We start from the raw sequence: 23,083 nt of genomic DNA, 5'->3' as shown, positions 1-23,083 counted from the left end.
ACAAGGGTGAGGATGTGAGTGGAAGATTTCAGTGCTCAAAGCAGTGCCAAATGTGAATTGTATTGGTGTGTGTGATACTAGAAGTAGCCCAGCCCTTGTGGAGTATGGAAAGAAGCACTGGTGGATTCTGCAATGCGATGTTGCTGCACAGATCTCTGCATCTATGCCTTTGGTGAGTGAAGCCCAAAAAGAAGTCTTCAGCTTCTTGGCACTCGGTGTGACCTGAATAATCCTCTGTTAGAGAATCAGTCTTTTTTTCTAACTGTCCTTGGAGTTATTGGAGCAATAGAGGAGCGGAAGTCATAGGAAGGAAGCAACATCAATGTTGGAGGTCTCCTTGGGATGAGGCAGAAGAGCTCCATTTTTCTCTGAGGTGGCAGAAGTAGAGTTACCTACCAGTACACACAGAGACATGCTTCTCTTCCCCATATGAAGTAGCATAATCTTACACTGGTGGTGCCAATATTCATCTGGGATTCCCACTTACGTGTTCATGGTTCTTGAATGGGTAGACTGTCTATCTGCAACTGTTTGGGGTCTGACTGAACTCCGACTGATGTGAAGCTTCCAGATTGTTTTCCCAGTTATGTCCCCTCTGTATGGAAATCAGTAATTCTCAGGTCTTCATTCCATTATTCTAAGAACTCCTTTTTCCAGTTTAAATCAGACTTTTCCAATCCATTAGATTCCTAGCTTGTGTGTGTAACTTGCACAGTGGCACCTGATTCTGTGACAGTGATCTGGAAGCTGCACCAATTCCTGCTTTTAGTCTGTATCAAAAGCAATAATATGGGGATGAGATGGTGGTTATACAAAGCACGTGTTTTTCCTTAAATTCTACCATCTCATTCCAACTGATCTTTCTTGACAAAATCTCTGGACTTAAGTGTGAACAGTAAATGAGGGTATTGAGAATCCATACTTTCGGTTTCTGCCTGCTGCAGACACCTGTGACCAGACTGATCTGGTATCTGTGAAGACATAGCCTTCTGGGACAAAGGTGTGATAGAAACTCCCACAGGACCATCACAGAGCTCACCAGCTTTAATCCTAAAAGTAAAAGCAAGATAAATTTGTCTGACCTTTCCTCTCTAGCATGAATGTTTAATAATGTGTTACGTGCATGTGTATTTATAATAATTAAAAAAAATTAAAACAAGACACTCCACTGCACACACTTGTCTCTCTGGGGAGAGGGTGAGAGAACAAACATGTGACAGATGTTTGTCATGTTGCTTAATGCACTACTGGAAAGCACTCAAGATACCACAGTGATGAGTGCAGTATAAGAAACAGATCTAGAAAGAAAATAATGGGCTTTTACAAGCTCATTCTTGAGCATCTTTCTTCTGCATCCTCTTTTCCAAATTTAGTGTCATCATGGTAAAGTTTGTTTCGATAAGTGTTTCAGCAACTGATGCCATAGCTGAAGCTTCTACCTTAAGCAAGTATCTTGTAAGCTGTACCTGAAAACACCCTCAACTCATTCCTCATCAACTTGTTTAAATTTCATTTCTTGATGTTACACATACATTTGTTCACTCAGGTAGGCAATGTAAATTACACTGATAACCAGTAATTAAAATGATTTCTCTTTCAACATTACCCTTTCTTTTTTCTTTGTATTTTCTAATCTCAGCTGTTTAAGGGGTTGTGCTGTTTGCTACAGATAACAAAGAGCTGTAAGTTGTATTAAATTGTTAAACAACCTGAATGCTATTTGATTATTGATGCATGCAACCTGTGAAATATAGATTAATTCTTAAACTCACTGTATCTCTGAGTCTGATCTAAGATGTTGCTCAGATTCTTATTCCCAGACAGTTATTCTCTGGACAGTTACAGCCTGTGTAGTTGGAAATTTTCCTTTGAAATAGCCTGGGTGTCTCTAACAATCCTTTTGCAGATTGATCTTACTTGAAAATGGAGCTGGGTTACCTTCAGTGTCTTGATCACTGTAATAATTAAACTCTGGTTATTATGTAGTCTTTCAATAAGCCACTTAAAAGCAAACTTATTATGGGATTTATTTGTACTTCACACAGTTACAAAAAATTAACAAAATTTGTAAAATGTGTTTGAATTGAGTACTTTGATTTCTGTATGTTGTTTATAGGTGTTACATCCAGAACACTACACTGAAAGAATGTGATAAAGTCAACTACTCGGAGGATTGCAAAACACAAATTCAGGTTCTTTGAACAGTCTGAATTCAGATCCATTAAGCATCATGACACAGCCTTTAATTATTTGAATCTCATATTCTGTTTTTCCTGCATGCTTATGCTCGGTCAAACCTTACCATTCCTGAAATGGGATAGGTGGTATGGTCCTCTATCCAGTTGCAATGATTACTGCTATATAAAAGCCTTAAATTGATGTAAAGAGCCAGAGTCAATAGAGAAGTGGGAGGAGGAAAATTACAATTAAGGACACTGGTCTCTCAATTAAATTACATGTAAGCCACACTGCTCCTTCAGAAATATTTATGGAAGTCCTCAACCATACTACGGTAAATATGGCCATCAGACCCCAATGACCCATCCTGATATAAATACTCTTTTGCAACAATCTCCAGGACTATTCCAAGAAGTTCATTTTAGAAGACTTTCATATTGATAACTATCTGCAGGTTACAATAATGCTCTGATTTGCATAGGCTACTGTTTGAAGTTTGCAGGGTACTACAGAAATAACGTGAGAACCATGGAGGGCAGCAGAGCTTGCTCCTGTATTCCTTCAAAATATAAATCAACTTGCATTTCATAGTTTTAATTCCACAAGCCTCACTAATAGCTATACCCAGTGATTCCCTCATTTTCCAAAAATGTACCCGCGCTCCCTCTTGAAGTGATTTACACAATTATGTCCTTCCATTGCTGACTTTGGCAGCCTGCTCGATATTTCAACCACCAGTTGTGTACAAAAATTTTGCCTGACCTGCTTTTTAGCTATAGCTTTCTCTAAATGTAGTGTATGGTTCCCTGTTTTAGAGCTAGTTAGTTTTTCTACTTCTCTACTGCAATCCATTCTGTCAGGCTCTTATCTACATCCATAAAATTCTTTCCTAGTCTCTCTTTCTGAGCTACAAACCTGGCTCCGTTCCCTTCATGCTGTGACTCATTTTTCCCAAACCCCCTGACTCATGCTGCTTGCTCACTTATGCAACAGCTTAATCTCTGTAATTTTCTTAGTATCATGAGAAGTACATAAATTCACGAGATGCATTTCACCAGTGCTTCAATCTTTTGTAGAAAAAAAAATGCAATCCACATCTATCCTTCATCTTATTTAAGCCATTTAAACCTTTTCTCCTTTAGCTCATACCTGTATGTTGTGGTCAGAGCTGAAGAACTATTCTTAACTAACTCAAGTATGTCTTACTCCTGTGACTGAAGTGCTCAGCTTCTTGCTGCTCACTGGCTCTCAACATATTGCAATTTATTACAGCATCTTCATGCTCTGCTTTTTTGTGTATATAGTCATCTGTTCAAACAACTCAAAATGTTTGCAAATTGCTTTTTCTATTCTGGTCTGTAGCAATCTTGTAAGCAGAATATTCCACCAGATCAAAAAGAGGGTTCTTAAAATGACCTTATGGGATCCAAATTCTTATTTCTGTCCCCACTGAGCAGCACCAATGGACCAGCTTCTGAATGGTTTATACAAATCTAAACCCAGAATGATTCCACTGATGTCAGTGTTGCACTTGTTATTGACTCCAGTGAAGCTGTTCTCCATTTGTTTTGAATGTAAACGATAAATATTTTAGTTAATCAGTTTAAATTTTTTGAGTTCTCAGTGTGAGTGAGACCAGAAAATGACTCGGTCTATTTTTCTAATAGATTAATTTGAACTGAAAACACTGCCTCCCACGTAAGCGATGGCACCAGTGAGTCTGATATCAGACATACAATGATCTGCACAGTACTGCAGGTATCTTAACTTCAGGATTCTGTAAAACCTTTTACTTTGTGTCTACTTCATTAGCTTTCCTTCTGTCTGTAAGACATTTTTTATTAGTATTTTTCAGAAATAACCAGCTGAAGGTAAAATACTTGAAGAAATTAGACCACTATAGTTCTTCCACGAGAATGGGCTTACTTTATTTTACCAAATTAAGTATTCTGTCCCTCATTTATGTTTCTTATATTGTTCTTGCAACTGAAGCCAAGCTCACTGCTATGTCGTTTCCTGGATCCTCCCTGATCCTTTCTTACACATAGGAACAACATTAGCAACCTCCAAATTCCCTGGTTCCCTCCCCAGCCTTAGCAAGCTATCAACAATTTCTGTCAAAGGCTTTTCTATTTCCCTTGCTACTTCCTTCAACATTTGGGATGTTATTCATCTGGGCTGGATGCCCAGACAACGTTTAACTCATTGGTGTTGGGAGGCTGTGCTTTGTGGTGGTAAAATACCAGCACAAAATCTGTTACATAACATCAGGTCAGTAGGTACCAAAAGACTAAATATTTGGAGAAATTTCTCACTTCTAGAGTGGCAAAACCTGTTTATATAGAGACCTGCACTCTAACAGTGCAGTCACTATCCAGTAGTGTCATGAGGTAGCGTCTATAATTCTGTACAACTCTGTAGCAGCCCATAAAATCCCTCTTTATTGCTGGTTTTTCTCTTTCCCTTTTAAATTTTCCTTTGGCCCTTTCATGTTAAGTATATTGGACTGATTGCCCTGGTAACAAGTTTTCACAGTTGAGCGAAGGTAACCTGCACAAATGCTTGTTTGCACAGGAAAAATATATGTAAGAGCCAAGACCTACATTTAAGCAAATATGTGAGGTAGAATGTTTAAATTAATGAGATTTTCATGAAAAATGGCACGACTTCTTTTGGTGTGCTGAAACATTTCCCCTCTCAAATTTGAGAGTACAGCAAAGCAAGTTCCTTGTAGATTTGTCTTTTAATACTCCTGGGTATCATGGCACAACAAAATAGAAGTAATGCAAAGTGTTAATGTAGAAAATGTATAAAAAAATTTTAATCCACTGCAACTTATAGTTCCTTGTGTGATTTCTGTATTTGGACTGCAAAAATGTTAGCAACTACCGTGAATTTGGGAAAGTCACCCAACCACAGTGACTTCGTGAGTATGCAGGTATAGGAAAAGCATCCTCCTTCTATTAACTCAACAGAGTTAATAAGGGATCAAGCTGTAATAATCAAGTCTGGACTGCAGTACTTTGTCACAATTATGTATTGTTTTTGGTATGTCCAAACTGAATTGACTTATCACATAGAATAGCTAAATAAAGGAGTGAGCCATAGCTTTCAGCACTAGAACGTCTCCCACATGTTTGTTTGGGAGTGGCAGGCAGCTGAAAAGGGAAAAAAAAAAAGAATGAAGCTTTGAACTGATGCATTACTTCCTTTCTCCTCCACTTTGCCTCCATCTGTGATACCACCTTCCTTCTCTAGGGTATGCCATGCAGTCTGTAAATTACACTGCAAAGGTAAATGGCTTTTAATTCTGAGCTGGTTTTTTTTTATTTTGAAGATGGAGATGCCATATGCAACTGAACATGCTTTTTCTATCCTATATCTTAACATAAGACAATACTTATAATTCTTACATTCAGGACAGTATTTCAGTGGTGACAAGGTAAGGGTGCTTAACCTGAATCAGTGCCCAAACATGTATTCTGCCTTCTCCACAGTAGCTGTCCATGCTGGAAATAGTATGGCAAGTTAAAAAGCCTAATGCTGTATTACAACTTTTACTATGTTGCGCTCTGTACTTTTTCCTGGCCCCCACCAGTACAAGCCATGGTTCAACACAGCTTGTAGAAATGTGTTCTGATAAAAAGATACCCTTCATTATCGAATAACAACCATAGTGAATTAAATGAATGTGACACATAAAACACTGTTCCAAGTAATACAGTAATTAAAATGATTATTACAAATAAAAGTGGTATGGCTAATATGACAACAGTGTTAGTCTCATAGAAGGCCACAAAAACCATTCCCAAAAGACATTTAACAATAGTATTTTTTATCCAATATTACTGCAACATGTATTCTTAAAACAAGAACACAGATATTAATATATATGTCTTTGTGTTTAAAGTTTCTGAAAGGGAAGAATAATACTTTTTTCCCCACTAGAAGACCACAATGGTAACTATTAGTCTTCCTGCTCATCAAAAAGAAAAATGTTCCATGTTTTTGATCTATATTAATTTAAAATTTGTATTTTTGGCTTTATTTCTGCTGGGGCCATAAATGGAGCCATACTTGCTTTCAAGTTACAATCCAATAATTCAGTGCAATGTATCTGCAAGTCTCAGAGTGCTTCAAAATGTGAGTTGTCATAATGGTAAACTTTTTGATTTATATCGCAATAGCTTATTTTTACTTTCAGTAGAGTATTTCCTGCTGTTGCTTTCTTGTGACTTTATGCTAGAGGTCTAACAACTTGTGCTTTTTGGTTCATGCCTGCCTAAGTGAGGATCACCCACCCATGATGACCAATACACTTGGACTATACTCAAAAACAACAAGGGTGGATTAAACTATTCCATTATTGCAGATGAAAGAGTTCTCCCCGACATCTGGCATATCATCTTCAAAACTGATATGGAACATTTCCATAAATTCAGCTTAACATTGTTTTTGTGAGTGTTCCAAAGTATTTTTAACATGAAGAAATAGCATGCAAACTAATTTCCTATTTGAAAGTAAATGTCTTGTTCTTATTTCTAATTCACCCAGTTATTAAAAAGGAAAAAAAAAAAAAAAGGAAAAGATGTTCACTTAACTTGAAGCATACTGTTTTGTTTATTTAAGTTAATGGAAAAGCTAGTCAGTGTTTGATGTAAAGCTGCCCCCTTGCTTGAAAGAAAACCAAACAACTGGTTATGAATTATGAATATCTCCTAATAGTTTCCAGAATTATCTGAAGGATGTATTTTTTTCTTAATTATGTACACTTAAAAGTTCCAAGTTCCCTATTCATTTCCATTTTGTTTATTTCTCTCCTTGGAAACCTCATAAGCATTTTCCTTTAGCTAGGCTTGACTGAACAAAATATTACTGCTACAACCTGTAATATTAGGGAAATAAAGGCCTGAAAGCTCATTGTGGTTTTTAATTAGGAAGTTGAAGAATCACTCATTAAATCTTTGCAAGCCTTTTCACAGCACTTACACTGGCAGCTGCTGGGTCCCTGCAAAGGAAAACACAAACTTCTATCCAAAAAGTGTGCTTCAGAGCACACTTTAAAAATCAAGTTTTATTCTGAGACAACACAGAAAACAGTTCCTGCAAAAAAATCTTGCTTTCCTTGTATGTTGGCATGTCTTCAACTGTTTTAGTCCTAATCAGACGGTTCCTCTTGTGAGGAAGCACAGTGTCTCCTTACGGTGAGGGAGGCATCTCCACGTGGGAGTTGCTGGTAAAGGTTCTGCAATGGGGGATGCAGTCAGGTGAAAACCTGGTCTGTCTGTGTGGCACTACCATAGTCTGCATGTCCTTCTGACAGTAAAGGCAGCTAGCTATCAACTGAACAAAATCTAATTAACACAGTGAGCAAACCGATGCACTAAGCATAAACTATGTGATATCCAATCCTAGCCTGAAATACAATAGTCTTGATTTTTGCGGTTTTTTTGGTAGTGAACGCATAGCTCATCAGTGCACACTTTGCTAACTTAAGAAACAAGGGACCTTAAGATATAAAGAACTTATAAGACAAGGGACTTAAAATATTTAATATAAGGGACCAGTTTTTATCAATAAAATCTTATTCTCCTTCAGCTTTTGCAGGCTGAATGAGCTGTTCTAGGAATTATAACTGTAGTTCCCAAGCTGAGAACATTTAAGTTCAAGTCGAGTTCAATAGCAACTATCAGAAAGAGAAGGCTTATCTAAACGATGATATTGTTTTTAGCACTAATCAGCCTATCTGTTGGCAGTACCAACATACTGCAATCTCCACAGCTCCCTACGTAAATAAGCAGATTCCTGATGCCGTTCCAACTTCAGAAATGCCTTTGAAGGCATTATTTAGTTATGAATTTCTCCTACATGGTTATGTGATACTTCTAGCATGTTGCTGTATGTACCCACAGATGCCTTGTTTTGAAGAAACGTATCCAAAACTTATTTATTTTCAAAGTATAATTGGTGGGCACTGGTCTGTATTTTACCTTCTTGTGAAATAAAAAATGAAATGGTTAAAAGAAATTCACTTTCACGCCTTCTGCAACTTTTGAATGATAAAACAATAAAAGCAAATTATGGAAATAGTACTTAAAGACACATCAGTTGATTTGGTCCAAAATATACTCTAGGGATGGGAGGGGATTGGAAGAGCTGGGATAGAAAAACACAATGTTCAGGTTGCGCAGTTCAAGCACAGTGAAGTGAAATGGATGTGCAAAAGTTAAGATTCCTGTGGCAATATCAATCTGACTATGCTATAAACAAGCAGTGTTATATGGTACTGATCTAACAAAACCATCAGGAACAGTATCTCATAAATTTTTGTTTGTCTGTCTTGCCTTAAGAATTCACAGTAGCTGGTTCTCCATTTGAACTTAAGTGGAAAATCCAATTTTCCATGTAATTCTTAGCATGAAGAGAGCTTAAAACGAAGTTTTAAAAATCCTTTGTTTGAAAGAGAATAGATACAAGAGGGAAAACCAGGCAGGATCAGAAGAGAGGTAGAGGCACTAGAGGAAAAAGAAATCTATTCTTTGAAGGTAAAAGAGGGGGAAAAAAAAGGCAGTATGAGTATTTATGAAGGAAGAAAAATGAACATCAAAGTTAAAAAGATGTATCATGATAGAGGTACTAAGTGGAGGCTAAAGAAAAGAAGGGGGAAAAAGCAAGGCACATACATAAGAGTGCTACTAATGTAGCTGCTTTTCACTTACAGAAATAGTGTTTATTAAGCACTTTATTATAATTCAAGACTAGCAGTGTGATCACCACCACACCAAGGTGTTTTCGTTGCTCACTTTTTGACCCGAGAGCTGGTAAGTACCTGCCTGTACTGTATGTCTGTATTTTGCTGCTGTTTTTCTGATTCAAAGTATAATTGGAGCTGTTAGAAGAATGCCTAAATAGCAAGTGCTGAGGTGGTACAGTGCACCCTGTGTTGTGTAGGAGAATGTGTCCTGCTGTGGTTGCACTTGCCTGGGATATGGTGAGAGCAAGACATGAGCCCAAGGGAGGTTATGGTGGGCTGTGGGCAAAAGTGGGGGATGGACAAGAAGGGTAACTGAAATAAGTTGAGGGTGTGCAGTTTACTGAATATCGTAAGTTGGAGTGGTGCTTGGGAAGTATTTGTTGTTCTTTCAAAAACCTGACAAAAAACCCCTTAAAACTGAAAATTATTATTATTTTTGGCCCCAAACTAAGATTTTTCTGGGGTTTAGCCACATTTTTTTCTGTATTTGGGAACAAAAAAGAAAAAAGACACCAAAAAATACTTTGTTCTTTCAATGAGCCAGTAATAAATAAAACCTAACATTTTAAAAAAACAGAAGTTTCCTTGGGAAGAGAGCTATTTTTTTTCTTCCAAAATTACTTTGCCTTAAAATTGTGATCAACTCTGCTCTCAAGCTAAGGATCTGACTTCCCAGCTGCCTTTAAGCAACCAAGTCGAAGTAGCAATTGGGACAGCTTTTCTCTCTCTCTTTTTTTTTTTTTCCCCCCAATTTTTTTTTTTTTTTTCTGGTCTTTGGCTGGAAAGTTACGTGGGTTTGCCTCAGAATAGATGCTGTGCTACCATAGTCCTGGCACTTTTCACTGAAAATGACATTTCAGCAGTGTTTCCTAGAGTAAGTAGAGTACTCCAGAAGTCTGCTTGCAGGGCTGTCAGGATGGTGAAATGCAGCAACCTGCTTTTGTTTGCCTGAGCATGTGATTTTTTTCAATTTTTTTTTATACCTTGTGATCTTCACAGACTTCTGGCGAAGCTTAAAAGGTTAGTTTGAGAAGGGAGTGGCTATCATTTGTTTAGAAAATAAATAGAAAAAAGTAGGCCAAATACCCGTAAAGTTCCAGTTTTAAAATATTAAACTAACACACAACATTGCTGACCTGAAAAGGTCACATAAAGTGGGAGAAAGGATGTATTTAGACTGATTGCCAGGCAGGACGTGGGATCTCTCACTGACTTGGCAGTAGATACTTCAGCTCTATTTGCTATTAGTGCTGTTTCTAATGCTCCTTATTTGCTAACTTCTTAAGTTTGACAAGATCCATGCTTTATTTTCCAGTATTTACATGGTATTAAGCAAGTGTGTAAATCCATTCAGAGAGTAACCAAGGCCTTCACCGCCCCCTTCTTTCTGCTTCATCTTTGGTTAGTAGACAGGATGCTCAGAAACCTGGGAAAATGCAAGTTTTGAGAGGTTTTCCTTTGGGGTGTGATATCACATAACAAGGTTATTTGTAACATGTTTAAAGTTGCTAAATATGGTAGAATAAGGCCCGTTGCTTCCAAATTTGTCAGTGACAGTGAAGAAAGAAATGACTACTTAAACTACAATAGAACTGTTACAATTTCTTTGGAAGAAGTTATAAGATTTAATGAAAATGTAAGCATCCCTTTCTGTGGTCTGACTTTAGGGTACTTGGCTAGCATAAAGTAGAAAACCTAACACAGCAGATAAATAATTGCTGCCACATCATCTAAGCACATCATTATCACTGCTGGATGAGATGAAAGGTATTTACAAATGAGAGTCTGCCAGAAGAACACAGTCAGCTCATGCTTGATCCAGCTCCAGCTGTAATCAATAGGAGCCTTCAACTAAACTAGAGCTTAAAGAACAAACTAACTTCTTTTTGAAATGTATTACACTTCAAATTTTGAAAAATTAAAGCTGGAGCTCATCAGAAGTGAGGTGCAGAGGGATTCAGTGCCTAACAAAGCCCTTTGTTTTACTCCACGCATTGTGTGATGGTCTTCAAAATTATACTTTCCACTCTGACAACTTGAGCCCCCACGTTTCTTTCTTCCCCTTGAATCTCCCACTTTCACTTTGCTCTTGTTTTTCTTTCCCTGTTCCTCGGGGTTCTGCCCTTCTAATTTTTCAAGGCGGAGAATGTGCCTTTGTTTGTGAAGAGCAAAGTGAGTTTATGGCACCCTATTCATTACATTTATGAATCATATCTAACTGAATTTTTCCCATAGCCCCAAGGTGGCTGTTTGCCCAAAGGCACTGCTCTCGGTGCCTGTATTTTCTATTTATAAGGTGTATTTTAGTTTACATCAGAAGCTGAGGGAAAGACTTCTGCTTGATATCACTTCTGCCAAATGAAACCCACAGAGAGGCTGTGGCCAAAGGAACTCTGTACAAAAGTTGTCTAGGCTCTGTAATTTTGTTCACGTGGGTGCATGGTAGTATACATTAGTTGCCAATAAAAACAATCTAAAATAGATACAGCCCTGTGCAAGTCTCAAGACGATCTTAAAATGTACAGAACACAGGTAAGTGAGCATTGGGAGAGAAACGCACTCTGTCAAAACACAGTTTGGTGAGAAAATCAGCTTTTGCAAGATGGTCATGAAGGGACAAGAAGCTCCTCTGACAATCCCTTCTACTCCACGCAAGTTGATGAAATTCTTGAAAGAGTAGTTTACAACCGAATTAAAGAAAATTGTTATTTTTTAAACTCTGTGGTTGTGACAAAGTGTGGGCGCTCCCCAGAACACTGTTGGTGTTAAGTAGGCAGTATAACCAAGGACATTGAGAAATTAACCATTTCAGTCCTCAAGAACTGCACTAGTATTAGAAATGGCTCAATGTCAGACAAGTTTTGGGTCTGGGTCACTGGCAGGCATTGAAAAGCACCAGCAGCATGGAGCCTAGTATGCCAGTAGAAGGAGATCTACTGTGGGACAACTGTTAGTACAGATGCCCATCCAAACCAGATGATTTTTTTGCCTCCAGAGACCTGCAGGAAGAAATAGGAATCAGCTTTGTAGCTAACATGGGGAAGGAAAGGAACAGGCCCTGACAGATTCGCTGGACAAGTTTTTTAATACTTTGTGGCATGAGATGTTTCTCTTGCTCCTGGCTCCAGAAAGAAAGATGAGTGGGAAGCTTTAGTCATCCTTCCTGAAAAGGTAGCATTGAGGCCTTTCCTTCTCTTCATGAGAAGGTATTTTGCTTGGTTTTCAGTCTGTTCCATTCCCTCTTTAAAAGCCATGAGGTCCAGATTTTGATTTTCTTGCAAATTGAGTGTATGAGCTAATTGCCAAGGATACGTAGTCTGTCTGTATCTCAGCATTTCTGAGGCATGCCCAGAACATTATCAGTATGTTGCTCAGCATAACTGTTTCATTGCCTGGTTGTCTCTCGCTCTCAGTAGACAGTCATAAATATTTGATTAAAATCTAATCTAGTCTTTCCATGACCATTTCAGAGGTTAACTAATGAGCATAAGCCTACAGGGGAACATAAGGGCCTCATGTTGAATACAGGCCAATATTGGTTGGTCAAAATAAATTTTGCTCATAAATTCTTGCAGGATGGGAGAAGAGATTTCTCAATTTAGACTCCTGTCAAAGCTATTGGAAAAAGCTGTCAATCACACTCAAGGTTTTCGTAGATGTCTTGCTGCCTCAAATGCCTTCCAGACGGATTTAATGCCAGTATGATTGATTGTCCACTCAGCTTTGCAGCTGTGCACTTCAGGGGGAAAGTCCATGCCATGCTCATTCATCTGCTGGATGGCAAAAAAAAAATGACTAGTGGCTCTTTCTTCATGGAAGTGCTATCTTCCAATAACTGATGAGGCAAGAGATGAACTGACAGAAGATGAATCTAGGGGAGACTAATTATATCAAAGTAATCAATGCCATGAACAAAGAATAGAATTATAAGGTAAAGCAAGGAGATAAGTACCTAAGTATTAGTTAGAAGTTCTATTTATAGTGGAGGAAAAGTAAACATCTACAAGCATGTTAATTTCTCACCAATAGGATAAGGGGGAGAATTGCTTAAAATTCTGAAGCTAAAGTGTTTTAAAGTAAGTTTTTTTGATAATTTTACTAATCCTATTATTATTTATGCTACTATGATTTTTTGTTAGCTTGAATAACCCAAACCACTGTTTGCAACATTAAGCCTTCTCCCAGGCTAATCAACTTCAATCAAATTTATTGTGTCAGCTTAAGAGGTCTAACAGAGTACTTGTATTTCTCTGCACTGTTAGCTTACAGAAGCCTTTGTCATGGATAAGGATTCCACTGTTCTGCTGATATGTAAAGTCTGAACCAAAATACAGGGCCACTTTCAAGCATCTATAGTCTCAAAGAGGACAGAGTGGAGGATTTCAAAGGATAGCAAGAACCAGTCTGGTAGGTAATGGTATTTGTGGCCTGTGAAGATTTTTTAAAAGCTTTTGCAAAATACAAGATTTCCAGACAAGGACTACTGAAGAGGAGGGCAAGTTTTTTAACAGACTGTAAACATGCTGGTTTAAATAGCTTGAAAACTTTCGTATATAGCACCTAACCAACTCCATTGATTTAGAGGCTGGTTTTAATTAATCAGATGCTACCAATAAATATGCAAAACACTGGTGGAAGACCAATGACAAGTTTGGTTTCTAGCAGTTAGTTGAACACTCTTTGTAGCTGGATCTGTATCTAAACTTATTTAGGATCTAACAGACTATAAGTATGCTTTTGTGATTTCATGGACAGGCAAAAAGATAAATATGAAAGAAAAGAAATACAATGTCTCAAATAATAAGAAGATAGGATCTTCTGAACTGATTTCAAAGTTTCAAAACCACCTCAGAGAAATGAAAACTAAGTCGTGAAAGTTCTTGTATCGTATTATTTTCAAAAGGACTGGAAAGTGTTCAATGTGCTTTAGGATCAAGTCCAAATGATTTTTAAGGAGTTAGATCTCATTTTCAATGAAAGGAAAATAAAAAGGAAGCAAAGCATAATAGATAAGTAATAGCTGAATACGTATTAAAACCAGAAATCTTTTCAAAGCAAAGAACAATGATCTCTTATCTACAGAATGTTCAGTAAATAGGTTAATACTGCATATTGACCTAAAACTCTTGGGCTTGACTTATTATTACTTTATTTGTGCAGTAGTTTTTATTTACCCCATAAGGCTTCATACTTATTACATGTACATGTGGTCACCCGAAATGTCCAGTAGTAGAGAACAAAGCCTCTTGAGCCAGAAAGTGAATCTGAGAAGTTCATGGAAGGAACTCTCTGTGAACATACAGCTACATGTCATTCTGTCCCAAACCAGTCATGTCCACCGCATCATTTTGCTCTTCATAATGAAGAAAATGTATTTGATTTTCAGATCATAACAATTTTGCAATTCAATTTCTAGAAGGGGTAAGATTTTACAGAGAGGATACTGAGGAGATGATTGTTTTAGTCAAGCCAGGCATCACTTCCCACAGAAGTGGCACGAAGTATCTAGTTAGTAAGAGTGACAATATTTTTTCATCTGGCACTGTAAACTGTTCACAATCCTATTTAGAGTCATCATAAATCATAAACTGTAAAGTATCTAGTTTCCTAAAGGAGCAGCTTTATTTCATTAACATTTTGAAACTCATGTTGCAATGTTGCTAATTGTATAGTAATTTATCCAGGACCACAGTGTGAATTGCTGTTTTCAGTCAGGTTTTGGCACTTATTGCCAGTTTAAGTAAAGAGGAAGAGAGAATAAAGGATTAAATAGACACAAAAATGACGTGAAGAGTATCTAAAAGGGACAGCACTGCTAGATGTGGGACAAGTTGGGATACTCAGCAGAATTATCTGAAAACTATGTTCCAGCAATGTAACTGCAAGCTGAGTAAACAGCACCGTTCCTTCAGATCAAGGCTACTCCCTCCTATACTTTCAAGCATTTCCTACCCACCTGTGAATAGGATCGGTCTGTGCTTGGTATTGCAGGCTTGCTCTGGCAAGTTTAGTGAGGGTTTTTAAAATAAAAGATCCTAGCAACAAGGTAAAGAACTCAGGACAGCATTAAGTAACTGTGTAAATTTAGGTATGTGCAAAGATGTCAGTGAAATTGCTGGGATCCAAGCACGTGCTTTAAATGCTGGAACACAACTAAATGTGTCTTAATATGACACCTCAAAGTATAAACAGTGGTTTTGTTTATTAAAATCAGTCTTGATATACTTTAAGAACTTTGGTGGGCACTAGCTATGAATAAATTTTCGCATTTATTCAGAGCTTTGCACGTTAAGTAGCATAGACACTGATCAGTGAAACTTTACTTTTTTTCCTGGTTTGTGGATACACATTGATATTTCTTTTTTTTTTTTTTTTTTTTTTTACAAACTGAAACTGAAACTGAAAAAGCTGCAGAGATTCACTTGTAGCAAGAGTTGGGTCATGGGAGGCTGGGAATGACATTCAGCTTCTCATTAGCTAGTCTGCTTCCCATGAAAATGTTTTCATTCAAACCCAGGGCTGCCCCAGAATTGTGTTACTTTCCCTTATGGAAAGCACTTCCTCACCTTCACCTGTTGTAAGAAAAGCAACCAGTTTTTCCCATAAATACAGCACAGTTCTATACAAAATTCAGTTCTGAAAAGTACAGTAAGAACTAGTCTTAGTAGCAGGTAAAACCTAAGAAGGTGTATTTTTTAATCTTGAAGAAAATAGAGCAAAGAAGGAACGCAAGCCAAATGTTTAAAAGTATGAAGATGGAAGATTTTCTCAGGTTAGCTTTTTCACTGCATCTGTACCTACAGTGCCTTCCAGAAGGAAATTTTCACTGGTGACTGGCACCCTCTCTGTGCTACAGCCAAATGAAATAATAAATAATTCGAAATATTTTGATAAGTAAAATTAAGGGACTGATGCAAACCAGCTAGAAGTATAATGAAAAATGAAGAGGAAAAAAAGAGAAGTCTGCATTTTTAGCACATCTCTTTTGTCTGTCTCTATCAATTTAGGGTGAATTGAAAGGACGGGTTCTGACTGGATATAAGGAAAAACCTTTTTCACCATTAGGGCAGTCAAGAAGTGGAACACATTGCCCAAAGGTCGTGCACTCCCTACCCACAGTGGTTTTCAAGACCTGACTGGATAAACCTGCCATGTGATCTCAGAGCTGACCCTGCTTTGAGCAGGATGTTGGACTAGAGACCTCCTGGGGTCCCTTCTTACCTGAATTATTCTATGATGCTGTAAATGTACCCTAAGCTAGTAACCAGAATGGAGAACTGTACTACCTTTCTCTCCTCTGAATTTTTACAGATAGTGTTCTTCAGGCAGTAGTTGAGTCAAGTGAGGTTTCTGATTAAAACATTTATGGAGGTTGAGTCACAAACCTTTTTTTAATGCAACCTAAGCACCAAACTAAATAAATTCAGGACAGCTGTGAACTGAGAGAAAAAAACCCTGTAAGGAAGCCATTTGGTCATCACTGGGCTAAACTGTGAAATTAGTGCTAAGAATAGTTAACAATGGGACATAAGCATTTAATTTTTCAAATTAAGGACAAATGATAGGAATGGAAAAACCTGCATATTATCATTTCAGTTTTTAAGGGCTGTTGTCTATCCAGCCCATCCCAACTGCATCCCAACGGGACAGTAATGCTGTCTTGAATCTGAATTTTTGTGACAGAGACGGTTCTGTAACTTCATGCCATAAAGGTGGAGTGTGTGTTAGCTGGTGCGTTGGCATGAACTTCTGCGGTGTTCTGCAAAGGCAGTCTTGAGTTGATCCAGGCAGATCCTATGGCTGTCCTGCTTGGAATGTTATGGCCAAATTAAAAAAAAAACATTTTTGTGTCGCCTTTTTGCTATTTTTCATATTTTTAGGCACTTAGGATCGTTCTTTCTGGCTGAACCCCCTGAGTGGCCATTCAGTCTGTGAAAATCCCAATTGGTCCCTTTGGTCTCTTTAATATTTTGCTCTCAGCCTACTGATCATAGCTGTTGTAGGAGTGTGACTCCACCCTGAGGACAAGGCACTGTGAAATGGCTCCTTAGCCCCTGTTTGGTCACAGATGAGGCATGTGTATGGAGCCTCCGGGGCTCCCACAGCATCTACGAGCCAGAATTTGCTGAGGCCAGTTTTTGGCTAGGTTGGACATGACAGATACTAAAACAAAGAATCAAATGCAAAGAACAATATAAGCTGCTGCTGCTTTTGTCCCAAACACAAGACTTAAACACAGCAATAGTGTTGTGTAAAGGGTGTGCTTGTTAAGGTGTGCAAGTGCATGCACCACTAAGCTGTTCAGAGCAGGACAGACTTCCTTCTACATGCATATGTTGTCCAGAAGAACGGAGCCTAAGTAAGGCCCCTGAAAGCTGTGGCAGTACAAAATGATGTCACTGAATTTCAGTATTGCATGCTTTTCTCTGCAGTGACAAACTGTGATTCCTATGTGAAAATGTTCTGATATTAATACCTGATTTCTTTTCGATATAGAAATGTTTTAAATTGCATTTGACAGCTAACACTCAGATTGGATTATTTATACATCACTTTGTCAGATTTACAGAAACTTTTGTCTGAATTTCCCAATGGTTTTAATTCTCAACAAAACTGTACTGGTTTGTGCTCTCTAAAAAAAGTCTCAACCTTCTGCAGTTTTTGTAGGGCAGAGAATGGTTCCATTACGATACTGAGCATCTGATGTCCACCAGACAGATTAATCAAAGCTTTGGGGAATAGGCTTTACGCTTAATCCATAGGTAGCAGTCACGAAATGCAGAAAGACAGAAAGTTTAACACGCTATGCTTTCTCAAATTGGGCAGCATGAGATACTTCAGAAGTGTATAGATATTGCCAATCTACTTTTCAACAATTAACCTCATCCTGACATTCTTTAATAATTAAAGATTGACTTAAACATATAAATTAGGTTTGTTATCCCTTTCAAAAGTTGCTCTTTAACTTCTGGTCTCACTATATAAAATGTCCAGACATTTATTTAATTAAGTTCTTAAATTGTTGGCCTCACTCATATCTTATAGCAGTGACTTCAGGAAGCGTTTCCTTTTCTGGGGTCCTCTGATTACACTGCCTTTCAGCATCATAAATGAAGTTTTGAACTGTTGTGTTTCAAAGTGGGAAACAGCAGTTTTAAGTCTGCTTTCTCCAACCCCTTCTTTATTTCTGTATGGTTTTTACCGTGCTTATCTCTTTTCTCAGTTGTTAAAATCTTTCCTCGTCCCTAACTGTTGCTTTCTCCTGCTGTGATCTGCTCCTAGTTCACAATATTCCCCTAGAAATGGGCTGAGCAGTATTGCAAACAGCCACGCTCCTTATGAGCTGTTTGATAGGTAAGAAAATCAAGCAAGTGAACTCTTTCTGCATCACGAACAGCCACTCGCATAGCTCCAGCTTCTCTGCTAGCTGGGGAATCCCCCAGGAAGCTTTCACAAGGGTGGAGAAAGCAGAGACAAGATCAAGACTAGTGCTCTAAAGCTGTGCTTAGGGGAAGAGGCAGAGGGTGTTCGAGGGTGTTGCTGGGTGGATCTCCTTGGCTAGTTTCTGGTTTTGGCTTTATTACATGGCTGTGCTTTCAATTTATTTCAAAGGTGCCTGGAGCCTTATAAATCTGCATACATAGTAAGGAAGAGATTCTCTTAATGGTGAATACTGAATTTGAGTGTAATCATAATGGAGAGAACATTTTGATTTAAATATATAATAAAGCAACCTTTTCATAAAAATATCTTCTAGAAATGGGGAATTTTCCCTTTTATAGGCACATAGAGCCACAGTTTCTGATAGAGGAATACTTTATCTTGGAACACGCACAAAAAAGCAGCCCCCTCCCCAAAATCATTATTTTCCACATGCTGAATAATAGATTAAAACTTATGAATATATTTTCTAGATTGTTTAAATAATGGTCAAACAGTGTTTACAATGGGAAAAATGGGTGTTTTTTCTCCTGCACCCAGCTTTTGCAGCACACCAACCGTATCAGGAAGATGGTTATAACTCTCTTCCAACTCAGGCTCATTTGAGCTATAATGCTCTCCTGCTTCTGCAAACCCCAGCAGCCCAAGAGGTGCTCAACCAGTACAATGTTGTTGACTTAAGCTTATCATTTTTATCTGCTTGTACAGTGCTTTCTGCACTAGGTAAAAAATACTGGGCCTAGAAGTGTCGGCAATATCTTAGGGTCTTGCAACAATCCTGAACTTCTTTTGTACTCCAGTAACATACAAGGAGCAAGCTGGAAAGAGAATCTGTCTTGATCCTTCAAATTAAGCCAGGTAAGATTGAGGAAGATCTAGGTGCAGAGTAAATACAAGCAGGATGACTTCAGATAAGAATGTGTTTTTTCTTTACTCCTGGGAAACAGGAATGACTTTTGGATTCTGCACACTTTCCTGATTTAGTCTCCAACAACTTCTGGGAGGAATAAAGTATCTTCCACAGCCTATGGGCAGATCAGTGGGTACTCCAAAGCATTGCTTATTTCTGATGTGTCTATGCACTAACTGCAACACTGCCTATTGAAATATTACTGCTTTTACCTAGCCCTAAGTGTGACATGCAATACGTTGTTTTATCTAGTTCACCTTTATCATCTGAAAGTTATGTGGAGAACCTGTTTCTGAAAAGAAAGTCTCTTGAGAACAAATTCATCTGCTAAGAAAGTGCTTTAAATACTACAAGATATAAAAGTACAAGTGAGATCTGGTAATGCAGGTGCAAAACAAAATCGTTTCAAAACTGATGAAGAACTCAGTAACTATTTTATTTTAAGGTGCTTGACAAAGATTATTTCTTGTTATGATGCTATCTTTATCAACTTAGATGAACCTTCTCCAAGTACTGAACTGTATTTGTTGCTTCTAAATGTGTATTTTAATTCCATTTCTTTTCTAACACAGCCCAGATACCCAAAATTCTCCACGGAGTAAGTCTAGAAAAGAAAGAGTTTGCTTTTATCCATCTTTCGGATCAAGGTACTTTTATAAGCTAGGTCAAGTCACCTAAAATCACACTTAAATTTCTGCTCACTTTGCCATGTTTTATTCCTTTCTTCTGTGTAAGTCTGTTATTAAATGTTAGCTTATTGGCAACCTCTTTAAAACCATACAGAAAATTGTTACCTGTCAAAAGTCCTTGCACTTTTCAATTCTAACTTCTTCTGTTAGAACAGGTAGCTGTTACAGTATTGATAAGGATTTCTTTTTAAATTGCTAATGCTAAGAGATGTGCAGTAATTGATTGTCCATATTACTGTTTTTCTGGCATGATGGTATTTTTTCATCCCATAAGATGTCTTATTTCACCCCCTTGGATTTCTTTAACTCTTGTGAATTTTAATTATTGAAAAAACAAACTTTGTATAAATCTTTGTATAAACACCAGTTTTATACAGCAATCTGACTTACTGAAGTTTTTCTGTTGGTGCAAGTTACAGCTGGTAGTGGAATTTAGGTGTCAATAGTATCAAAGTAGATGAGATGATTATTTACTCGGAGTCCAGCAGAAGGCCAGTTCTCCTTTAAAAAGACCATCTTTTTGAAAGAAAAGATTCATGGGTAGACAGTGACCAATTACTTTGAAAACTCAGGCTGAAGATTTTAGTGGTGCTGATGGACAAAAAAAAACCCCATTCCTGGAGCCATTCAGGCTTGAAATTTTAAAATCACCATATTCTCCATTGCTTTCGTTATCTGTTGAGGTTCGATGGCACACATTATGACCAGTTACCTGTTAAGAGAAATCCCACCCATGCAGGCATATGCATATAAAAATCCTTGAACAAGTTCTGTTTGTACTCAGGAAACTACACAGAACATCTGTTCAGGCATGGACTAAACACACTTAAGTGCAATGTCAGATTTGCTTATATCATATCATACTGGGTCCTGCATTAGACTAGAATTTTACTTCAGATTAAATTCAGCTTATAAAAGAAAGCTCAGCCATGTCTTCTCCTTTTCAGAACTGATTTAAATAGGCTTAAATGATGCCTGGATATGTCCACTCAAAGGCATGAATTTTTTTTAATCAGGAGTTAATAAAGACAGATTCAGAGCTTCCCAAAGTAAACATCTCTTCCCAAGAGATACACCTTCATACACTGAATCCTTTATCATACTATTTAAGAATTTTACTTATTTCTGTGGTTAGCCATCTATGGTCATCACCACTATCCTTGACCAATCAAGTACTATTTTTCCCACCTCCTGAAAACTAGTGTTTTGAAAGCAAGAAATGCAAATAAGAAAGCCATGTTAAAAAGAAAAAAACAAACCAAACACAAAACCAAACAAAAAACCCCACCCCAAACAACAAATAACAAACCACCCCCTGCAGAATAGTTATGGGGCATTTTTCAGTTAGGTGAAGTTACTTATTTAAGGTATTTGGTAACAGCAACAAGTAAGGGTCTACTGAATATCTAGTTCTAAAAATGCTTAACTAAGAGATTGGGATACATGATGCCAGAAAAGGTCTAATTCACTTCTGGGCCTCAAGAACTTTTTCTTAGTACTGTATCTTACAAAAGTGTGTGTAACACATGTTGTTTTCTTAGTAACTTTTTCAGCTTTAAAGTTACAGGTTTTACCATATAATTATACATAACAAAGATTAGACATTTCTCTACTTTACTTACAACAAAACCAACTTTTAATATGATTTCAGATCAACAAATAAAAACACAAATGTGAATGAGCATAAAAGGTATTATAGAATAACTACATGTATGCTAAACTACTTCATAGCTCTGTAATTTGCAAATCCCACTTGTATTTTTTGTAAAGTTAAAATGTAAATGAAAGAAAGTACAAGCAGGATTCTTGTGGATTAGTTCTTTCAGGTTAAATTTTGCTGTATATTGAATTACGGCAAATAGCTTTCTCTCCAAAACTATTGCCTTCTGGCTGCTATGAAAACAAAACCTAGCAAATTAAAGATGAAAACAGATAGAACCTTTGAAATTTCATGCTTTTTATCCATGAACTTTATATGGCTGATTACCTATTCCATATATTCTTGTCACATACAGAGAGATGAGATCCTACTAGCCAAGTTCAGATCTTTCAATCTTGTGGATAGAAGCAATTTAACTTTACAACAGCTTTGTGGCAAGCTTCCCTTTGATAAGAAACCTTCAGCCAAAAGGATGCTTAAATCTCCTATGAATCATTACAGAACACGCATAAATGATGATGGTCCAGAAAAACAGCTCAAAAAGCATCAGAGAAGGAAAATGAGAATAAATATTCTTTAAGTATAATGAAAGGAGATGGCCAAGCTCAACTTATATGAAACCCATGAACAAAAAGTAGAAGTTCTTACTCAGTCAACACATACACAGGACAAAAGGGTTGCCATGACAAAGTGCTGTACAAGAATAGTTGACCACACCACAAAATATACAGAATGTTTAAGATGCAACCTGGTAAGGTGAACTCAAAAATTACTCTCTCATTGTGGTTTCCACCAGACCAAAAATATCTCATGAGTATGGGGTCGTATAACACTATGTTCTCATTGTCCTTGATGACAGGAAAATAGCAAGCCTAAACAACATACTGAATTAATTCAAGTAATGGTGGAGACTGGTTTGCTTGGCTATAGTGCATCAGACATTTTTCCTTAGTAAAGGATACGCAAAGGAACATAGGCATTACTAGGTGGTACAGTGAAGAATCAAACAGACCACTTCTGTATTTGCGGGAAGCTTTGTTCTTCCTGTAGGACAATTTTGGCACACACAGAAAGGCAAAGAGAAACAGTAGCTATCGTCTTCCTTTGCCAACATGAAAAAGAAATGAAGAAAATAACAGTTCTGAACTTCAGCTCTTGCACTAGCTTTCCAGCTTGCTAAATTAGAGTCCCATCATTGGAGATGCTCAAGAAATGTCTTGGACCTTTAAAAAGTGTGTGTCTAATGCTGAGAACCTTTAGAGATGTTCCAGGGTTAGAAAAGGTGACTCAGTAACCCAAACTTCAAAAATGAAAATAAAACACAGATAAGAGCATTTCCATTATATACTAAGTAATCTGAAGCAGGAATCAGGTTTGAAAACAGAGAAAAACGTGTTGGTTGAGAGAAAATTACCTTCAGCAAACAATTGAAGAAAAGAGGAACACACAAC

The 23,083-nt window shown here is 37.5% G+C and overlaps 1 protein-coding gene across 2 annotated transcripts in view; it reads right to left on the bottom strand.

Moving 5' to 3' along the window:
* EFEMP1 (EGF containing fibulin extracellular matrix protein 1) overlaps positions 1-23,083 on the bottom strand; it is a 49,569-nt gene that overhangs the window by 15,484 nt on the left and 11,002 nt on the right. The gene's annotated exons all lie outside the window — the stretch shown is intronic.

Source organism: Aquila chrysaetos, chromosome 8 (genome assembly GCF_900496995.4).
Source record: "Aquila chrysaetos chrysaetos chromosome 8, bAquChr1.4, whole genome shotgun sequence".
Lineage (NCBI taxonomy): Eukaryota > Metazoa > Chordata > Aves > Accipitriformes > Accipitridae > Aquila > Aquila chrysaetos.
The sequence above is the reverse complement of the archived record's forward strand: the minus strand, read 5'-3'. Positions and strand labels throughout refer to the sequence as shown.